Source organism: Aquarana catesbeiana, linkage group LG11, assembly GCF_042186555.1.
Source record: "Aquarana catesbeiana isolate 2022-GZ linkage group LG11, ASM4218655v1, whole genome shotgun sequence".
Taxonomy (NCBI): Eukaryota; Metazoa; Chordata; class Amphibia; order Anura; family Ranidae; genus Aquarana; species Aquarana catesbeiana.
This window is the reverse complement of record NC_133334.1, coordinates 22,982,583-23,002,274: the sequence shown is the minus strand read 5'-3', so window position 1 is coordinate 23,002,274 and position 19,692 is coordinate 22,982,583. Positions and strand designations below refer to the sequence as shown.

At 46.1% G+C, this 19,692-nt stretch overlaps 1 protein-coding gene across 7 annotated transcripts in view; it reads left to right on the top strand.

Annotated features, from left to right (window-relative positions):
• MICAL2 (microtubule associated monooxygenase, calponin and LIM domain containing 2) overlaps positions 1–19,692 on the top strand; it is a 320,593-nt gene that overhangs the window by 38,075 nt on the left and 262,826 nt on the right. The window contains exon 1 of one of the 7 annotated variants that reach the window (XM_073604064.1): positions 6,631–6,791. The exons of the other annotated variants lie outside the window; for them this stretch is intronic. The gene's annotated coding sequence lies outside the window, so the exon portion shown is untranslated. Of the gene's footprint in view, positions 1–6,630; positions 6,792–19,692 lie in introns of those variants that run through there. 7 annotated transcript variants of the gene reach the window in all.

Below are 19,692 nucleotides of genomic sequence, written 5' to 3'. Positions count from 1 at the left end.
AAAAGCACTGCAGAAACAGATCAAAAGCAAACTTCCTAGGTGTGTACCGAGCCTTATGCTGGCCACACCGATCAATTTTCAGATGAGAATATTCAGACGAAAAATCTTCGTACATTCAATGAATGAAAGAATGTTGTTTGAAATTTTCACTTGTTTTTATATATGAATGTTGATTTGACCCCACTAACTCTCTGTGGACTCTGATGTATAGGGGGGCTCTCTGGGGACTCTGATGTAAAGGGGGGCTCTCGGGGGACTCTGATGCAAGTCTGAGGCTCTCTGTGGACTCTGATCTAAGGGGGAGGCTCTCTGGGGACTCTGATGTATAGGGGGGCTCTCTGGGGACTCTGATGTATAGGGGGGCTCTCTGGGGACTCTGATGTATAGGGGGGCTCTCTGGGGACTCTGATGTAAAGGGGGGCTCTCGGGGGACTCTGATGCAAGTCTGAGGCTCTCTGTGGACTCTGATCTAAGGGGGAGGCTCTCTGGGGACTCTGATGTAAGGGGGGGGGGGGGCTCGCTGGAGACTCTGATGTAAGGGGGAGGCTCTCTAGGGACCCTGATGTAATGATAATATATATAATATATATATGATATAATAAAAATTTTTATATATATATATATATATATATATATATATATATATATATATATATATTGTAGACTTAGTAATACCCCTGTGGTAGACTACAAGGGGGGCTGAAGCCATGCAGCAAGCTAGGGGACTGGGGGAGATTGGGGGGCACTGTGGGGACTGAGGGCTCTCAGGGGGCATTGTGAGAGATTCAAAGCCACGGCAGGCCACTATGGGAGGTTGGGTGTTACTGTGGGAGGTTAGGGGATCTTCAACTGGCTGGAGGTCCAGGAGTAGGGAGGTTGTGAGCTGGTGATTGAGAACCAGGCAGCACATTGGGTGTAGACTGTTAGTTCACCTTTTCATTTTCTTTTTTCTGAAAAGGTGAACTAACACTTCAAGTTAATCCTCAGCTGGAGACATTTAAATTTCAGTTCCTGTTGTGCTGAGAGCGCCCGGTGATAACCACTAAAGCCGGAATGTCAGCACTCCCTAGTAGAGCAGGTTTAGGTAGTTGTGGGAGGAGCCGAACTCCCAGGTAACTTTCATTGAGAAAATACAGAGTTCTGTTTTCAGACTGAGGAATCACCTTTCCAGCCATTTATTATTAGGACATTTTTCTTTCTTTTTTTTGTAAATTCCCTTCTGTTATTTTTTTTGAGATAGAGATTATATTGACAAACATTATACAACAATTTATCATTGTACAGTAAGGAAGACATTATATTGACAAACATTATACAACAATGTAACATTATATAGGAATGAAGAAAGCAGAGAATGGATCACATCAGTGGGTGAACTACACCAGGGTCACAAAAGGGTGTATCATGGAGGGGGTGGGGGGGCCCACTGAGGGACCACTAGGCTCGGTTCACACTGCTGCGACCCCAAAGTCCTGCGACTTGCATGCAATTTTTCTTGTAACTTCTTTGTAACTTGCTTACAACTTTTGTGATTTAACAATGCAGCCTATGGCACTTAAATCACACCAAAGTTGCAGAGAAGTAGTGCAGGAACCATTTCTTTACGCTAGCACCCAGTGGTAGCCACTCCATACGTGGGCGCAGGGGCGCTGCCCCCCTAATCCATGTGTCTGGCCCCTAATCTACATGCAGGGTGCCGGACCCATGGATTTCAATGGGTTTTTTTCTTTTTTGAAGCACGTGATTAGAGCTTGAGTATGGGCTCGGGGGGGGGGGGGGGGGGGATCACTGTGCCCTGAGCCCACCCAGTTGTGTGACATTAGAAAATTAATATTTGCTAATGTCTTCCTGCTTCTACTCTTGGCCAATCAGGAAGCGGGTCTTGAGACCCAATTTGCCAGGGAGTCTTAGGACTCCCAGCCAATCGGGTCTCAGGACCCACTTCCTGTTTGGCTGGGAGGAGAAGAAACGGCCCGGCTCTTCCCTTGGCAAGCTGCAGCAGGTGGAGGGGCGAAGGGGCAGCTTCCAGGAGCTCTACACCCCATCCAGCACCACCTCCTAAGGTAAGGACATGGATGGTGGCCGGGCAGGGGGGGAACGGGGTGGTGCTAGATCAGGGACCATTGTCCAATCATCGCCTTCTCTTCTGTCTCCCGAACAGCAGTCACATATCAGGAATATGAAGTGTTGGGTTTACATATTCTTTAAGCCTACAATGAGCGAGCCCTAGGTGAACTAAATGATGCTGCTTTATGATTGGCTCTTAACATGATCGTGTGTTCGGCCTCATCGATTGGTGGGTTGATTTGGCTGATCCAAATTGGTGTTGCTCATCCTTCTGCTGACCACACACATATAACATTTTCGGATGAGAATACCGTACGGCAATTCTTTGCTTTTGACATTCAATTTTAAAATGTAATTTCTGAACGAAATCCACATACACTGACCGAAAATGTGTTAGATCGAGAAACCTTTTCCTTTCCATCTAGCCATACAGTGCCTTGGAAAAGTATTCATACCCCTTGAAATTTCCCACAGTTTGTCATGTTGCAACCAAAAACATAAATGTATTTTATTGGGATTTTATGTGATAGACCAACACAAAGTGGCACATAATTGTGAAGTGGAAGGAAAATAATAAATGGTTTTCAATTTTTTTTTACAAATAAATATGTGAAAAGTGTGGGGTACATTTGTATGGCGCCCCCCGGAGTCAATACTTTGTAGAACCACCTTTCTCTGCAATTACAGCTACAAGTCTTTTTGGGGATGTCTCTATCAGCTTTGCACATCTAGAGAGGGACATTTTTGTCCATTCTTCTTTTCAAAATATCTCAAGCTCTGTCAGATTGGATGGAGAGTGTCTGTGAACAGCAATTTTCAAGTCTTGCCACAGATTCTCAATGTGATTTAGGTCTGGACTTTGACTGGGCCATTCTAACACATGAATATGCTTTGATCTAAACCATTCCATTGTAGCTCTGGCTGTATGTTTTGGGTCGTTGTCCTGCTGGAAGGTGAACCTCCGCCCCAGTCTCAAGTCTTTTGCAGACTCTAACAGGTTTTCTTCTAAGATTGTCCTGTATTTGGCTCCATCCATCTTCCCATCAACTCTGATCAGCTTCCCTGTCCCTGCTGAAGAAAAGCATCTCCACAACATGATGCTGCCACCACCATGCTTCACGGTGGGGATGGTGTGTTTAGGGTGATGTGCAGTGTTAGTTTTCCCCCACACATAGTGTTTTGCTTTTAGGCCAAAAAGTTCAATTTCGGTCTCATCTGACCAGAGCACCTTCTTCCACATGTTTTCTTTGTCCCCCACATGGCTTCTCACAAACTGCAAACAGGACTTCTTATGACTTTCTTTCACCAATGTCTTTCTTCTTGCCACTCTTCCATAAAGGTCAGATTTGTGGAGAACACGACTAATAGTTGTCCTGTGGACAGATTCTCCCACCTGAGCTGTGGATCTCTGCAGCTCCTCCAGAGTTACCATGGACCTCTTGGCTCTTCTCTGATGAATGCTCTCCTTGCCCGGCCGGTCAGTTTAGGTGGACGGCCATGTCTTGGTAGGTTTGCAGTTGTGCCATACTCTTTCCATTTTCCGATGATGGATTGAGCAGAGCTCCGTGAGATGTTCAAAGCTTGGGATATTTTTTTATAACCTGACCCTGCTTTATACTTCTCCACAACTTTATCCCTGACCTGCCTGGTGCGTTCCTTGGCCTTCATGACGCTGTTTGTTCACTAAGGTTCTCTAACAAACCTCTGAGGGCTTCACAGAACAGCTGTATTTATACTGAGATTACATGACACACAGGTGGACTCTATTTACTAATTAGGTGACTTCTGAAGACAATTGGTTCCACTAGATTTTAGTTAGGGGTATCAGAGTTAGGCTTGATTCACACCTATGCATTTTTTGTGCCTTTTGCATTTTGCAGATTTGCTCTACAGAACGTGTTCCATAGGAAACCATGTTAAATTGGCTGTAGTGCAAATCTGCAAAAAGCACTTAAAATGCATAGGTGTGAATCAAGCCTAAAGGGGGCTGAATACAAATGCCCCCCACACTTTTCAGATCATTTTCCTTCCACTTCACAATTATGTGACACTTTGTGTTGGTCTATCACATAAAATCCCAATAAAATACATTTACGTTTTTGGTTGTAACATGACAAAATGTGGAAAACTTCAAGGGGTATGAATACTTTTAGGGCACTGTATATGGTAAAACATTTTTCACATTTTTTTTTTTTTTGCTACTTTGTATCACTCAGTAAAGTTCTATAAACCAGATGGGGGTTTTTTTCCCACCCCCCTCTAAGCTCCGGGTTCTCTGCCGCCCAGCCGGGACAATCCGGCTAAATTTGTCGGTCCTCCAGCTGCCGCGTAGATCTGCCCGTCTGGCTCCTGACACCGATGTTGTTCAGCCCACACCTGTTGTCAGCAATCTTCACATTCCGACCCTCCCGCAATCCGGCAGCCTGTGAGCGCTCCTGGATCAGCGGGAGAAGGAGACGGTTCAACACAAACTTTACACCCCGGTTTGTAGTATAAATTAAAAAAAACATTTTCCACGTATATATTTATAGTCATATAATGTGTGCCGGAAATACACGACTTCGTGGTTCAGTGGTTTTGTAGCTAGGCATGCTTACCGGGTGTTGTGCTGGCAGTGCATGCTGGGAGTTCTAGTTCTTACCAGACCCGGTAAATCTAAAGTGACCCCCTTCAGCAGCTCAAGTCTGTATGAATCCATTCCTGACATATAAAATATACAGCAACTCTATCAATGTTCAGAAAAGCTCCATCCATTATCACTACAAATCCATCCTTGAGCTCCAGTGCTGTGACTTTGCCTAGACTGAGGTGACATGATCAGTCTGCTGCAGGCAGAAGGAACTGTTCCCCCAGTCTCCCCCAACCCCCCCCCTGATCAGACTGCAACAGTGTCATTTTGTAGGGAGTCACAAGCACAATGTGAGAGGTGAGGGGCTGATCTGTGTCAGACATTTGTGAAAACAGAGAAGGGCACCAGGATTTACATGATTGTGTTATCTCTGAGCCGCCATCTCAGTGCAGGAAGTAGGTGGTGACCCCGGATGATCTCTGAGAGGAGGTAACTATAACAATAACAATAAATACCTGATAGGATCTGGAGCACAAACTTAGAAAAACAAAACAAAGAAATGAAATGTGAGACCGTCAGAGTTCCTCCCTACAGTCCCCATTAAAGTCCCCCTCCCCCCACCTTATATCACAATCCTGCCTTATATCAGAGTTCCCATATAAGCCCCCTGTACATCAGCACATGAGAGCCCCCATCAGTGTCCCCTCTTACATCAGAGTCCCCATCAGTGTCCCCTCTTATATCAGAGCCCCCATCAGTGTCCCCTCTTATATCAGAGCCGCCATCAGTGTCCCCTCTTACAACACAACCCCCATCAGCGTCCCCTCTTATATCAGAGCCCCCATCAGTGTCCCCTTTTACATCAGTGCCCCCATCAGTGTCCCCCCTTATATCACAGCCCCCATCAGTGTCCCCTCTTATATCAGAGCCCCATTAGTGTCCCCTCTTACATCAGAGCCCCCATCAGTGTCCCCTTTTATATCAGAGCCCCCATCAGTGTCCCCTTTTACATCAGCGCCCCCATCAGTGTCCCCCCTTATATCACAGCCCCCATCAGTGTCCCCTCTTATATCAGAGCCCCATCAGTGTCCCCTCTTATATCAGAGCCCCCATCAGTGTCCCCTCCTACATGAGAACCCCCATCAGTGTCCCCTCTTATATCAGAGCCCCCATCAGTGTCCCCTCTTACATGAGAGCCCCCATCAGTGTCCCCTCTTATATCAGAGCCCCCATCAGTGTCCCCTCTTACATGAGAGCCCCCATCAGTGTCCCCTCTTACATCAGAGCCCCCATCAGTGTCCCCTCTTATATCAGAGCCCCCATCAGTGTCCCCTCTTACATGAGAGCCACCATCAGTGCCCCCTCTTATATCAGTGCCCCCATCAGTGTCCCCTCTTATATCAGAGCCCCCATCAGTGTCCCCTCTTATATCAGAGCCCCCATCAGTGTCCCATCTTACATCAGAGTCCCCATCAGTGTCCCCTCTTACATCAGAGTCCCCATCAGTGTCCCCCCTTACATCAGAGTCCCCATCAGTGTCCCCTCTTACATCAGAGTCCCCATCAGTGTCCCCTCTTACTTTAGAGTCCCCTGTTATATTAGAGTGCCCATCAGTGTCCCCCTTTACACCAGTGTACCCCTTATATCATTGGCCCCATTATTGTCCCCCTTACATCAGAGTCCCAATCAGACCCCCCCCCCCTTACATCAGAGTCCCAATCAGTGTCCCTCCTTATATCTGAGTTTCCATTAGAGTCCCTTCTTACATCAGAGGGACAGATAACATCTTGCAGCGTGCCAGATTTGGCCACTAAACTGGAGTTTGGAGACCCCCAGCCATAAATCAATAAAAAACTAACAGGCGTTCTAACCCCCCCCCCCCCTCCTCCATCCAAAGCAAAACAATTGTTGGCCGCTGTGGCTCTTATGATGGAATGACGTCACCCCGATGTTCATCCTCTGTGGTTTGATGTTGTGTAACGCGGAGCATATTTCTTCCTGTCTGTGCCAAGTTGAGCAACGCCTGGCATCCCGAGTACATGTGTGAGCTGGCGGGGCCGGGCATGTTCAGTCAGCGGGTAACAATGAAGCGCCTCGCTGTGGAATGGGGAGGACAGATCTGAGCGCAATGCCAACGCACATGGCATTGGTGGCGGTAAGTTCTGGGGGATCGCTGAGCTCGCCTTTCCCGGTCCTTCACCTCTGACCTCAGGGCTGTAGTTTGCAGATACCCAGCGAGAGTCTTTCCTAAGAATTTGTATTTCTGTCCATCCAGTTCTGAGACTTAGACAGCTCTGCCACACAGCACAGCCTTGTCCGGCAAGAAGCCAGGAGATCTAAATTTCTCTACTGTAATTAAGTAAGACTTACAGGTCTTGCCCCTCCCCCAGCCTGTGACTGGATAGAGAAGCAGCAAATTGATGAGCTCATCTCTCTGTCACTCTGTTCTCTCCTCCTATCAGCGTGTTCCTTGTCAGCACGGCGATTGGCTCACTGTTCTGCTCCTCCCTCTTTCAGTCTGAGCTCTGCTGTAGAAAGAGGCCAATACCAGGTCAGATTCAGGTACTTGCTCCACTTGCGTTACTGAATACAGAGGTGCGTTAAAAGGTGTACTTGTATATGTGCCTTGAGTTCAGATGTAGCGTTTTGCAAAAATAAGCAAGGCTCAGTTTAACCAGACAGTGCGGCCAAGTGCGTGCTTTTTTTTTTTGTTCGCTTCCCTGCGTTTCCGTGCATCGCGTGTAGGGCAGCCCATCGATTCCGATTTCCCTATGCATGAAAAATGCACAAAAAAAAGGCGCCTGCACCATTCAAAAAAAAAACATTGCGCTGCAACAAAACACATAGCACTGCGGTATCATGCGTTTCGGCGCACGCATTAGGGTGGTTCATAGGGGTGCGATTAAGAAATAATGGTCCAACTGGGCATCTGCAAAGGGGCAGCACAATTTTCTGCATTTCAGGAAAGCGCAGCATTTTGCTCACGTTCTTCTTGCAACATTCTGGGATGAATAAGGTGGAGAGAGCCCCGAAACTCTTTATTTTCTGATGGATTCTATCACAACCGATTTGTTTGCATGGCAGCTCTGTGTTTAATCATAAATCATTATATATCATTATAAATATTTATTTTTTGATACATTTATTTATTTTATTTATTTACATTTATTTATTTACATTTATTTTTTGATACATGTATTTATTTTTTTTAATACATGTAACAAACTGCATTTGACTTGGTATCAAATTTTATTTTTTGATACATTTATTTATTTACATTTATTTATTTACATTTAATTTTGGATACATTTATTTATTTTATTTATTTACATTTATTTTTTGATACATTTATTAATTTTTTGATACATTTATTGTAACAAACTGCATTTGACTTGGTATCAAATTTTATTTTTTGATACATTTATTTTTTGATACCTTTATTTATTTTATTTATTTACATTTATCTATTTTCATTGATTTTTTGATACATTTATTTTTTTTTTGATACATTTATTGTGACAAACTGCATTTTGTACTTGGTATCAAATTTTTACAATCCCTGTACAGTTTGGGCTGGAAGAGGGAATGGGCATTGACATAGAGCCAGAGAAGGAGAGAGAATAATGAGTAGAGGAATAACCTTATCAGTCTACTGCTGCTCTTTCCCTGGCCAGCAGTGGCAGCCCACCCATTAGGGGCGCATGGGCGCTGGCCCCCCCTATACATGCGTCCAGCCCCCTAATCTAAATGCAAGGTGCCGGACGCATGGATTCCAATGCGGGGGGGGTGTCTTTTTTTTTTTAAGCACATGATTGGAGCCTGAGGCTGTAATTGACTTAAAAAAGGGTGGGGCGCAGAGCATTGCACCCTGAGCCCCCCCAGTTGGGTGACAATAGCAAATGGACATACACTGATTCTCCTCTCGGCCAATCAGGAAGCGAGTCCTGAGACTTTCACTCGCCTGGCTGAAAGGACTGGCGATCCTACTGGCTGCCTAGGAGGAGGAGGGAGGAGACGCACGGCCGCCATGAGGAGACGGGATGGGAAGCTGCTGCCTGTCGCCCAGAGGGAAGTGCTGCCCGTTTGATGGGGTAAGTGCGGTGCCGACCGACCAACAGGGAGGTGGGGGGGGGGTTTTGGGGGTGACCCAACTGGCCGGAGAGGGGGTGGCTGTGGGTGGGTGCATCGTTTGCCCCCCCCCCAAATAAAAATCCCATGGGCAGGACTGGGAGCTTAATCAGGTTTGTGGAATGTGAATACATTGACAAGGAACATGCTGATAGAAGGACAAAGCAGAGTGAGCAGAAGGATGACCTCATCAGTCTACTGCTGCTCTTTCACTGGCCAGTAAAAAAAAAAGTACATTTGACTTGGTATCAGCCTTTTACAATTCCCATACTGCTTGGGCTTAGACTTTGGGACACAAGGGGCAGGACCGGTGGAGGGAATGGGCAGGACCGGTGGAGGGAATGGGCAGGACCGGTGGAGGGAATGGGCAGGACCGGTGGAGGGAACGGGCAGGCCTGGTGGAGGGAATGGACAGGAATGGGAGCCAATCAGATGTACTGAATGCAAATACATTAATAAGGATAATGCTAATAGAAGGAGAGAGCAGAGTGAGCAGAAGGATGACCTCATCAGTCTACTGCTGCTCTTTCACTGGCCAGTCATTAGGCTCGGGGGGGGGGGGGGGGGGGGAGATGACACTACTGCATTCCTGAGCTGTAAATGGTGTCATTCACCTGGTTGTGCTGTGTGAATATCAGGACTGGATGGACAGACATCCTTTTGCTAGTAATAGAGGATCTGAGGAGGGATAGGGATGGGTGTGAGGGGTATCCTGAGAGCCTTGTTCTGCCCGCAGTGAGACGAGGCCGTCTGGATCTCATCCGAAGATTTATTTTAGTTTTGCTGAATTCACAGGCCACACCCTGCACCCGGCGCTGGGATCCTCCTCGATTCTGGGCCATCCCGGCCCTCCCTGGGATAATTAGGGAGATGATGAAAGGCTACACATGAGCCATTCACACAGTAAACACCAATAGAGGAATGTTGTTACTCCATGTGAACGGCTTCCAGGATTATCTGATTGATTGTCTGATAAACGATTAATACATTTTACATATTCCGGTGTTGTCACCCTGTGCTAATGATACTTAATGATTATTAATTGCCGGATAATGTTGGTTGGAGGATCTGGCTGTGACAGTGACTTCATTGGAGGGGAGTGTGATATGATACATGTGGCCCCAGAACAATGACACACTGAAACTTGGGGGTCCAGAACAATGACACCATGACACTTGGGGGTCCAGAACAATGACACACTGAAACTTGGGGGTCCAGAACAATGACACACTGAAACTTGGGGACCCAGAACAATGACACACTGAAACTTGGGGACCCAGAACAATGACACACTGAAACTTGGGGGTCCAGAACAATGACACACTGAAACTTGGGGACCCAGAACAATGACACACTGACACTTAGGGGTCCAGAACAATGACACACTGACACTCGGGGGCCCCGGAACAATGACACACTGGCAATTGAAAGACCAAAAACAATGACACACTGACACTTGGGGGTCCAGAACAGTGACACACTGACACTTAGGGGTCCAGAACAATGACACACTGACGCTTGGGGGTCCAAAAAAATAAAACACTGACGCTTGGGGGTCCATAACAATGACACAATGAAACTTGGGGGTCCAGAACAATGACACACTGACACTTGGGGGTCCAGAACAATGACACATTGACACTTGGGGATCCAGAACAATGACACACTGACACTTGGGGGCCCCGGAACAATGACACTCTGACATTGGGGTCTAAAACAATCACACACTGACACTTGGGGTCCAGAACAATGAAACACTGACACTTGGGGGCCCCGGAACAATGACACACTGACACTTGGGGGTCCAGAACAATGACACACTGACACTTGGGGGTCCAGAATGATGACACACTGACACTTGGGGGTCTAAAACAATGACCAACTGACACTTGGGGGTCCAGAACAATGATACACTGACATCTGGAGGTCCCAGATCAATGACAAACTGACATTTGGGGATCTAGAACAATGATGCACTGACACTTGGGTGTCCAGAACAATAGCACACTGACACTTGGGGGTCCCAGAACATAGACGCACTGACACTTGGGGGCCCCAAAACAATGACACACTGGCACTTGGGGATCCAGAACAATAACACTCTGCCACTTGAGGGTCCCAGAACAATGACACACTGACACTTGGGGATCCAGAACAATGGCATGTTGTACCTTGGGGGCCCCAGAACAATAACACTCTGCCACTTGAGGGTCCCAGAACAATGACACACTGACACCTGAGGTCCTAGAATAATGAGACGCTGACACTTGGGGTCCAGAACAATGAAACACTGAGACTTGGGGGTCCCAGAACACTGAGACTTGGGGTCCCAAATGAATGTCACACATAAGCCACATACTGGAGTCTGGTTTTCCTACGGCTTTGAAGTTTTCACAGTTCATTTGTCATCGTTCCTGAGCATTACAATGTGTCACTGCAGAGTTTGTATAGAAATTTGGCAGCCATACCCTGAGGCCACCACAAGAGACTTAACGTAAAGACAAAACAGGTCATTAATTCATTTTCTAGGCTCAGAAAAATGTTTCCTGGTGAAAGTTTATACTTCAAATCTGCTGTGAATTCTAATCTACCTAATTAGCCGTAATGCTTGTTTAGGCATTCAGACATGCAGTATGTATACACGGCCCTTCATGCTCTGGATCAGCGCCCTCGCTCTGGGCCGTGACTGCTCCTGGATGGAGTGAGTGGTGCGGAGGAGCTGACACCTCAGTAATAGCCACTGCTTACATCTTTCCTATGATGTGGGAGGTGAGAAGTATGAAGATGAGGTTCTACAGACTTACTGAATCCCCTACCACTTACATATGTGGGTACCGGAGCACTACAGAGGGAAACCAGCCGACTCTGCTGAGCACCGGTACCCCTGGAACTGCTCAGTGGCTTTGTCCAGTGGCTGTGATTGGTGGGTGCCCCAAGCTGGACAACTCCACCAGTAGGCAGCTGGGAGGGGGTCCATATGGTTTCCACCTTCCGGATGTCTATGAAGGTTCTCATTTATCAAGGACATGGTGGTCACATTCAACTGGACTTGTTCTGAAATGTTGAAGACATTTTGTAGCTTCTCCAAACCTCTTATAACGAGTGTCAGGAACATACCTCCGCATTGATATCCACACAGGTGTCACTGATACCTTCATTCAACCATGGAATGTTTAGATGTTGGTTGTCCAAGAACAGGATGGAAGGTGTGAAAATTGTGGAACCGCCCTGTTATAGTTACATCATCTTATCTTTGGTGGATATAATTGTTGGGTATGTTCCCGACACTTACTGGAATTAGAGAAGTGCCTTGGACAACCTACAAGACATCTTCAATGTTACAGAACAAGTCCAGTTGAATGTGATTAACTATTACTACCTAAATCTTCATTCTTTTCGCAGTTGGAGGAACTTCATACCTTGCAGGAGTCTAATTTGAAGGTTATCCCCAAAAGCCCACCCTGAGTGAGCTAGTGATGACCCTGGAGTAAGCTCAGCGGATCCGATGTTGGATGTGTGTGTAGCCACATTCAACTGGACTTGTTCTGAAAGGTTGAAGGCGCAAAAGTGGACGTCTGAACCTTGAAATGCGTCGGCTACACTTTTTGACCTCTTGCTTGTGAAAGATGATGTAGACCTGTTGGAGCTCTCATCCTTTGATAGACTCTTCAGCTCACAGGAAGCGACAAGAATACTGCATTTCTGGCAGGATCAACGGGTCTCTTGTTTACTTCCCGAAAACGTTCTTAGCCTAAAAAAAAATGTAAGAACTGTTCAGCTGCAATATATTACACTTTTGGTTTTATTATTTTTTTTATCAGTCAATACGTATAGAAACATACCTCCCAACTTTCTGAGATGGGAATGAGGGACACCTATCAGCAAAAGTATGCAGGCATAGGACACACCCCCTTGCCACGCCCCCTTAAAGGAGAATTGTACAAAAAAATAAGATTGGTTAAACCAACAAGTGTTTTTTTTTTTACCACTACTATTCCTTTATATTGGCTATTGGAATTTACAAATGCAGCAATTTAGAAATCAGATGGAAGGTTTAGCGCTGGGAAACAGTTTTTGATAGATAAAAAGTGCATTTTATATACATCTGTATAGATCAGACCAAAATGAGGGACAGAGGGACATTGCTCCAAATCCGGGACAGTCCCTCGAAATCAGGGACAGTCCCTCGAAATCCGGGACAGTTGGGAGGTATGTAGAAACAAGCTAGTCACTAAGCACAGGAGGTATTTATTCCAGCCAGAGAAGCCATAAGAAATAAAGGGAAGGACGTGGTTGCAGTGGGGAGATCACCCACCAATGGCCATAAAGATTGAGACGTTCCCTTTTTTTTTTTTTTTCCTAACCGTCATTTATGTTCTCATATACTTTCAGATTCTGGAAGACGCACACACACACCTACACAATGTAATATCTGAAAATATTAAACCGATTCGGTTGTTGGATTTTTTTTTTTTCTTGTGATGAAGAATAACAGGTCTTGTTTTGGCAGAGACGGCAGTACAATAGGATTTGCAGGGGCTGACAATAGGTCCATTGTTGAGGAAGCGAATGTTGTGATATTAGCGCGGATGAAATGGTTCGCTGTGATTGTTACCTTATTAGTGTCTCCTCCATAATCCCGCGTAATACCCAGTCGCTTCTGCCTGCCAAGCTTTGAACCCGGCCTCCTCTGATTGGACAACGTGCTGTGTTATGTTTGATTCGGGATTAATGCTGCCTCCGTCCTCTGGTGCGTAGTCTGCAGTTTGTCATTTTAAAGCTGAAGTTTAACCTGCTTGTATTTTTTCCACTCCTGGTTGTAATTTTTTTCATCCTTATTACATACCTTATTTTAGTCTCAGTGATGTTATCACTGAGCCTCTGTGCTTCTCTATGGAATGCAGGCAGATCATGGCAGTGGGAGGGTCTGGCAGGGGGGGCTGTGATGTTTTCAGGAAGCTATGTGCTGCACCCTGCAAGCCCCTCCCACTGCCATGATCTGCCTGCATTGCATAGAGAAGCACAGTGACCCAGTGATTTCAGGAAGCTATGTACTGTACAGCATCCCTGCAGGCCCCTGCCACTGAGGCAGTGGAAGAGGCCTGCAGGTGCTTTACAGTACATAGCTATTGAGGCAGTGGGAGGGGCCTGCAGGGTGCTGTACAGTACATAGCTATTGAGGCAGTGGGAGGGGCCTGCAGGATGCTGTACAGTACATAGCCACTGAGGCAGTGGGAGGGGCCTGCAGGGTACTGTACGGTACATAGCCACTGAGGCAGTGGGAGGGGCCTGCAGGGTGTTGTACGGTACATAGCCACTGAGGCAGTGGGAGGGGCCTGCAGGGTACTGTACGGTACATAGCCACTGAGGCAGTGGGAGGGGCCTGCAGGGTGTTGTACGGTACATAGTCACTGAGGCAGTGGGAGGGGCCTGCAGGGTGTTGTACGGTACATAGTCACTGAGGCAGTGGGAGGGGCCTGCAGGGTGTTGTACGGTACATAGCTATGGAGGCAGTGGGAGGGGCCTGCAGGGTGCAGTAAAGTACATAGCCACTGAGGCAGTGGGAGGGTCCTGCAGGGTGCTGTAAAGTACATAGCTACTGAGGCAGTGGGAGGGACCTGCAGGGTACTTTACAGTACATATCCACTGAGGCAGTGGGAGGGGCCTGCAGGGTGCTGTATGGTAAATAGCCACTGAGGCAGTGGGAGGAGCCTGCAGGGTGCTGTACAGTACATAGTCACTGAGGCAGTGGGAGGAGCCTGCAGGGTGCTGTACAGTACATATACACTGAGGCAGTGGGAGGGGCCTGCAGGGTGCTGTACAGTACATAGTCACTGAGGCAGTGGGAGGAGCCTGCAGGGTGCTGTGTAGTACATAGCTACTGAGGCAGTGGAAGAGGCCTGCAGGGTGCTGTACAGTACATAGCCACTGAGGCAGTGGGAGGGGCCTATTTTGTATGTATTGCACACGGCCCTCACTGTGCACACGGCACTAATAATGTTTTTATTACATGTTTGCATTCTTTCGTGTCCTGATTAGAATTAGCCTGTCTATGTTACGTCCCTTGTTACCATAAACGTACAATTGTAATATTAATGTGATACCTACGTAATCATGTGTATAAAAACCTTCAATTGCGTCATAATAAAGCAGAACAGTTATTTGTAAAGAGGAATTCTATGCATTGAGGTGAAAAACCTCCTGTAGTGCAGCAGAGCCCCCCTTTTACTTACCTGAACCCGGTCTTTACAGCAACGGGGATGAGCAGACCTTCTCCAGTCGGTGTCTCGGGTCCTGATTGGCTAGATTGATAGCCATTGGCTCCCGCTGCTGTCAATCAAATCCAATGATGTGGGGGGCGGGGCCAAGTCCTGCTGTCTGTGTCAATAGACACAGCAGGACACGGGAGTGCGCCCGCACGAAGGCCCCGAGGGAGAGCGGCTCTCCAATGGGGCACTCGAGAAGAGGAGGAGCCAGGTGCGCCGCTGAGGGACCCCAGAAGAGGAGGATTGGGGCCACTCTGTGCAAAACCAACTGCACAGAGGAGGTAAGTATGACATGTTATTTATTTTATTTTATTTTTTTAAACAAAGCTTTAGATATCCTTTAAAGTGTTACTAAACCCAGCACTTATCACTATATCTGGTCTCCCACAGTACACAGAACGTGGAAATGCAATTATTTTTGTAGATATAAACTGTTAAATACCTTTTCTCATCAGCAGTATATAGCAGTCTTGTGGCTTCTATCAGTGTCTGGGAAAAGCTTGTAGGAGGAGTTTTCATTCTCCTCTGATTGTCCTATGAGGCTGCAGTACCCCTGACCCTCTGTCTGGACAGTGCTGATTGGCCCTGTGCTGATCACATGCACCCTCCCAAGAAAAAAAGCAAACTCTCTAGCAATACAAACCAAACTGAGCATGTGCAGAGCTCCCCCTAGGCTCTGTTCTATCAGGAGATAGATTGGGGACTGTGGAAGAAGGGGAGGATCAGAGAAGACAGGATCAAACAGTCTTTTTACACAATGCAGAGGATTAACCCCTTAGGTTCCACAGTGAGTATAACAAGCATGCTTTACTGCATATACAGACTGATTTTACTGATGTGGTGTGGGTTCAGTAGCAGTGGGCTGGCTCTTGGGAGGAGTTATGCAAATATCTAAAAAGCCTTGAAGGGTGGGTGTCCGTCTGGAGAAGTGGGCGTTCCTAGGCAGACTGCATATGCATGCAGGCCACCCTAGGTAGTGCCTGCACTAAACCTCAAACCCAATGAATGAAAGGGGCAGGCCATTGACTGTCAGACCAGGGAGGAAAGAGCTAGATGATGCTGGAAGATCTCCAGCCAGGAAAGGAGACAGGCTTTATCTTACTTGCTGCACATTGTGAGAAGCTCACAGTGTGCAGTGAAACCAGAGTAAGCATGTTCAGTACAGGACAGAATCCTGTACATCTGTGCAAGACTGTAGGGAAATTCGGAGTTCACTTTCAAGCCTACCCAGAAAAAAAATGGTGTCCTGATGTCTTCTAATTTTGGAGCAAATTTTGCACTGGGGACAAATTTTGCCAAAGTGTGAATTTTCGTTCCCTGGTGGGATCTGAACCCAGGGCCCCGGTGCTGCAAGGCCACCTCTGGAGTAGAAGAAAGAGGAGGAAGCAGGCCAGATCTGGGACTATTACAAAAGGCGTGAGCGTTCTCAAACATTACCTACATCAGGCTGACCTTTGGAGCGGCTCTCGGCGATAATAATAGCACAATAAATCACGCTCAGGAGGAATGATAATTATACGAAACGCATTACAGGCAAATATGCTTTTAATTATTTTCTGCCACATGGAGGAGCCAAGTTCGAGGATCTTGCCGGCTGCATTTGCCAATTAACACAGACGGTTCCTTTTTATTTCTTTTATTTCTTGAGGCTGAAATCAAATCCGCGTTGCGCCATGTTTGGTTTAAAGTGCATTTTTTCCAGGAGTATGCGGTCATAAAAAAGAAGGCGCGTATGGATCCTGAGAGATAAGCTCACTCTTATCTGATGGTTGCTTTATTATTAACTATAAATCACGATTACCTCCAAGGCACACGGGATCATCTAAGGGAAAGTTACCTGAGTCTAGGAGATGGTGAGCAAAGTACAAAGTGAGGCCATAGATCAGCCAATCTCACATTTTTTGCCATGGAGGAACCCTTGAAATAATTTTAGGTCTCAGGGAACCCCTGCTAAAAATTATACCTACAGCTCATGGTACATTAGCCATACCACATTTGTGGTCAATGTTACATTGGGGGCCAGTGTAATTCCTCCATTCTTTGGAGGTCAGTGGGAAGAATTCTCCTTACATTGGTGATCATTTTAGTTCCTCAATAATTTGGAGGTCAGTAGGGAGAATTTTGGTTACGTTGGTGATCAGTTTAGTTCCTCCATACTTTGGAGGCCAGTGGGAAGAATTCTTCTAAAAATTGGTGGGATTCATGGTCAAAGAAAATAATGCTATGTTACACTGATGGTCAATGTAGTTCTCTCCATACTTTGGAGGTCAGCGGGAAGAATTCTCTTTACATTGGTGGTCAGTGTAGTTCCTTCATACTGTGGAGGTCTGTGAGTAGAATTTTCCCTTACAATTGTGGCCAGCTTGGTTCCTCTATACTTTGGAGGTCAGTGAAAAAAATTCTTCTTACATTGGAGGGACTCGTGGTCAATGGAAATAATGCCACCTTACAGTGATGGTCAGTGTAGTTTCTCTATACTTTCAAGATCATTGGGAACAAGTCTCCTGGCATGGGTGGTCAGTGTAATTCCTCCATACTTTGGAGGCCAGTGGGAAAAATTCTCCTTACTTTGGTGGTCAGTTTAGTTCCTCCATACTTTGGAGGTCAGTGTGAGGAATTCTGCTTACGTTGGTGGTCATTGTATTTCCTCTATACTTTGGAGGTCAGTGGGAAAAAAATTCCTTATATTGGTGGTCAGTTTAGTTCCTTCCTACTTTGGAGGTCAGTGGGAAGAATTCTCCTTACGTTGGTGGTTATTGTAATTGCTCTATATTATGGAGGTCAGTGGGAAGAATTCTCCTTACATTGGTGGTCAGTTTAGCTCCTCCATAATTTGGAGGTCAGTGTGAAGAAGTTTTCTTATATTGGTTGTCAGCGTAGTTCTTCCATACTTTGGAGGCCCATGGGAAGAATTCTCCTTACATTGTTTAGTTCCTCCATATTTGTTGGTCAGTTTAGTTCCTCCAAATTATTAGAGGTTAGTGGGAAGAATTTTTCTTACATTGCTGGTCAGTTTAGTTACTTTATACTGTGGAGGTCTGTGGGAAGAATTTTCCTTACATTGGTGGTCAGTTTAGTTCCTCCATACTCTGGAGGTCAGTGGGATGAATTCTCCTTACATTGTTGGTCAATTTAGTTCCTCCATATATTAGAGGTTAGTGGGAAGAATTTTTCTTACATTGCTGGTCAGTTTGGTTCATTTATACTGTAGAGGTCTGTGGGAAGAATTTTCCTTACATTGGTGGTCAGTTTAGTTCCTTCATACTGTGGAGGTCCGTGGGAAGAATTCTCCTTACATTGTTGGTCAGTTTAGTTCCTCCATAATTTGGAAGTCAGTGGGAAGAATTCTTCTTATATTGGTGGGATTTGTGGTCAAAAGAAATAATGCAATCTTACATTAATGGTAAGTGTAGTTCCTCCATACTTTGGAGGTCAGTGGGAAGAATTTTTCTTACATTGGTGGTTAGCGTAGTTCTTCCATACTTTGGAGGTCCATGGGAAGATTTTTCCTTACATTGTTAGTCAGTTTAGTTCCTTAATACTTTGGAGGTCAGTGGGAAGAAGTCTCCTTACATTGTTGGTCAGTGTAGTTCCTCCATGCTTTAGAGGTCAGTGGGAAGAACTCTCCTTACATTGGTTGTCAGTGGGAGGAATGTCCCCCCTACTGACTCCGACTGCTTACATGATCATTGGTGCCAGTCGTTATTTTCCTGAGAAACCAAAGGAGCTCTACTGGTCATATTCCATTGGCTATGCAGAGTGGCGTTGGTGCCGGAGGGCGGGCACCATCAGGTAGGAGATCACTCGGCCATTTCTCACTATGAAAGAAACCCCTAGCCCTAGCAACCTTTGGAGGAACCCTAGGGTTCCACAGAACCCTAGTTGAGAAAGAATTCTTTAGATCCTCTATTATCTGTAGCCAGTGTTGTAAAGGATCATCCCTTTAGTCAAGCTGACTTGCTTCGTTGAGGCTGCTCATACAGTATATACCAGAACACCCCCAAAGCAGGAGGGACTTGAGAAAAAAGCCCTTAAATCAAAAATTGGTTCTGCCTCCAATGTTTCTGCCATCACCATCTATACAATGCACAGGAAGCAGCAGGAGCAAGAGCACAACATTTATGGTTAAAGAGTCCAAAATTATGTTTTATTAAATTATCAGTAGAAAGATGTCCAATGCGTATCAGGAATTTGGACATAACCCCCCCCCCCCTTCTTTCATCAGGGCTTGTATATTATTTGGTTGCAAATATGGCTGGACTCAATTAAATTGCATAATACTTGTATATATGTACAATTCTCATTATAATTGAGTCCAGCCTATCAGCTGCATCCAGTCATAGTAGTGCACTTATTCTGACCACCCAGTCAGTCTGGCAGTCTGTTGTTCACTAGTGAGCCTTTCTGCTATTCAGTCTGTCTTCCTCTATTGATTCCCTTGTGCTGTGTTTAGCTTAGTTTTCTGGTGATTTGAGTCTGCAGCCTGCCCTGACCTCTCTTAGTTACCTGCTTGTCTGAGGCAGCAGCCTGCCCTGACCTCTGGATTAGTGTATGGGAGTCCACAGCCTGAACTGACCTCTGGAATAGTGTCCTGATTATTTGAATCCAAAGCCTGCCCTGACCTCTGGCTTAATTTCTTGGTTTTCTGAGTCTGCAGCCTAC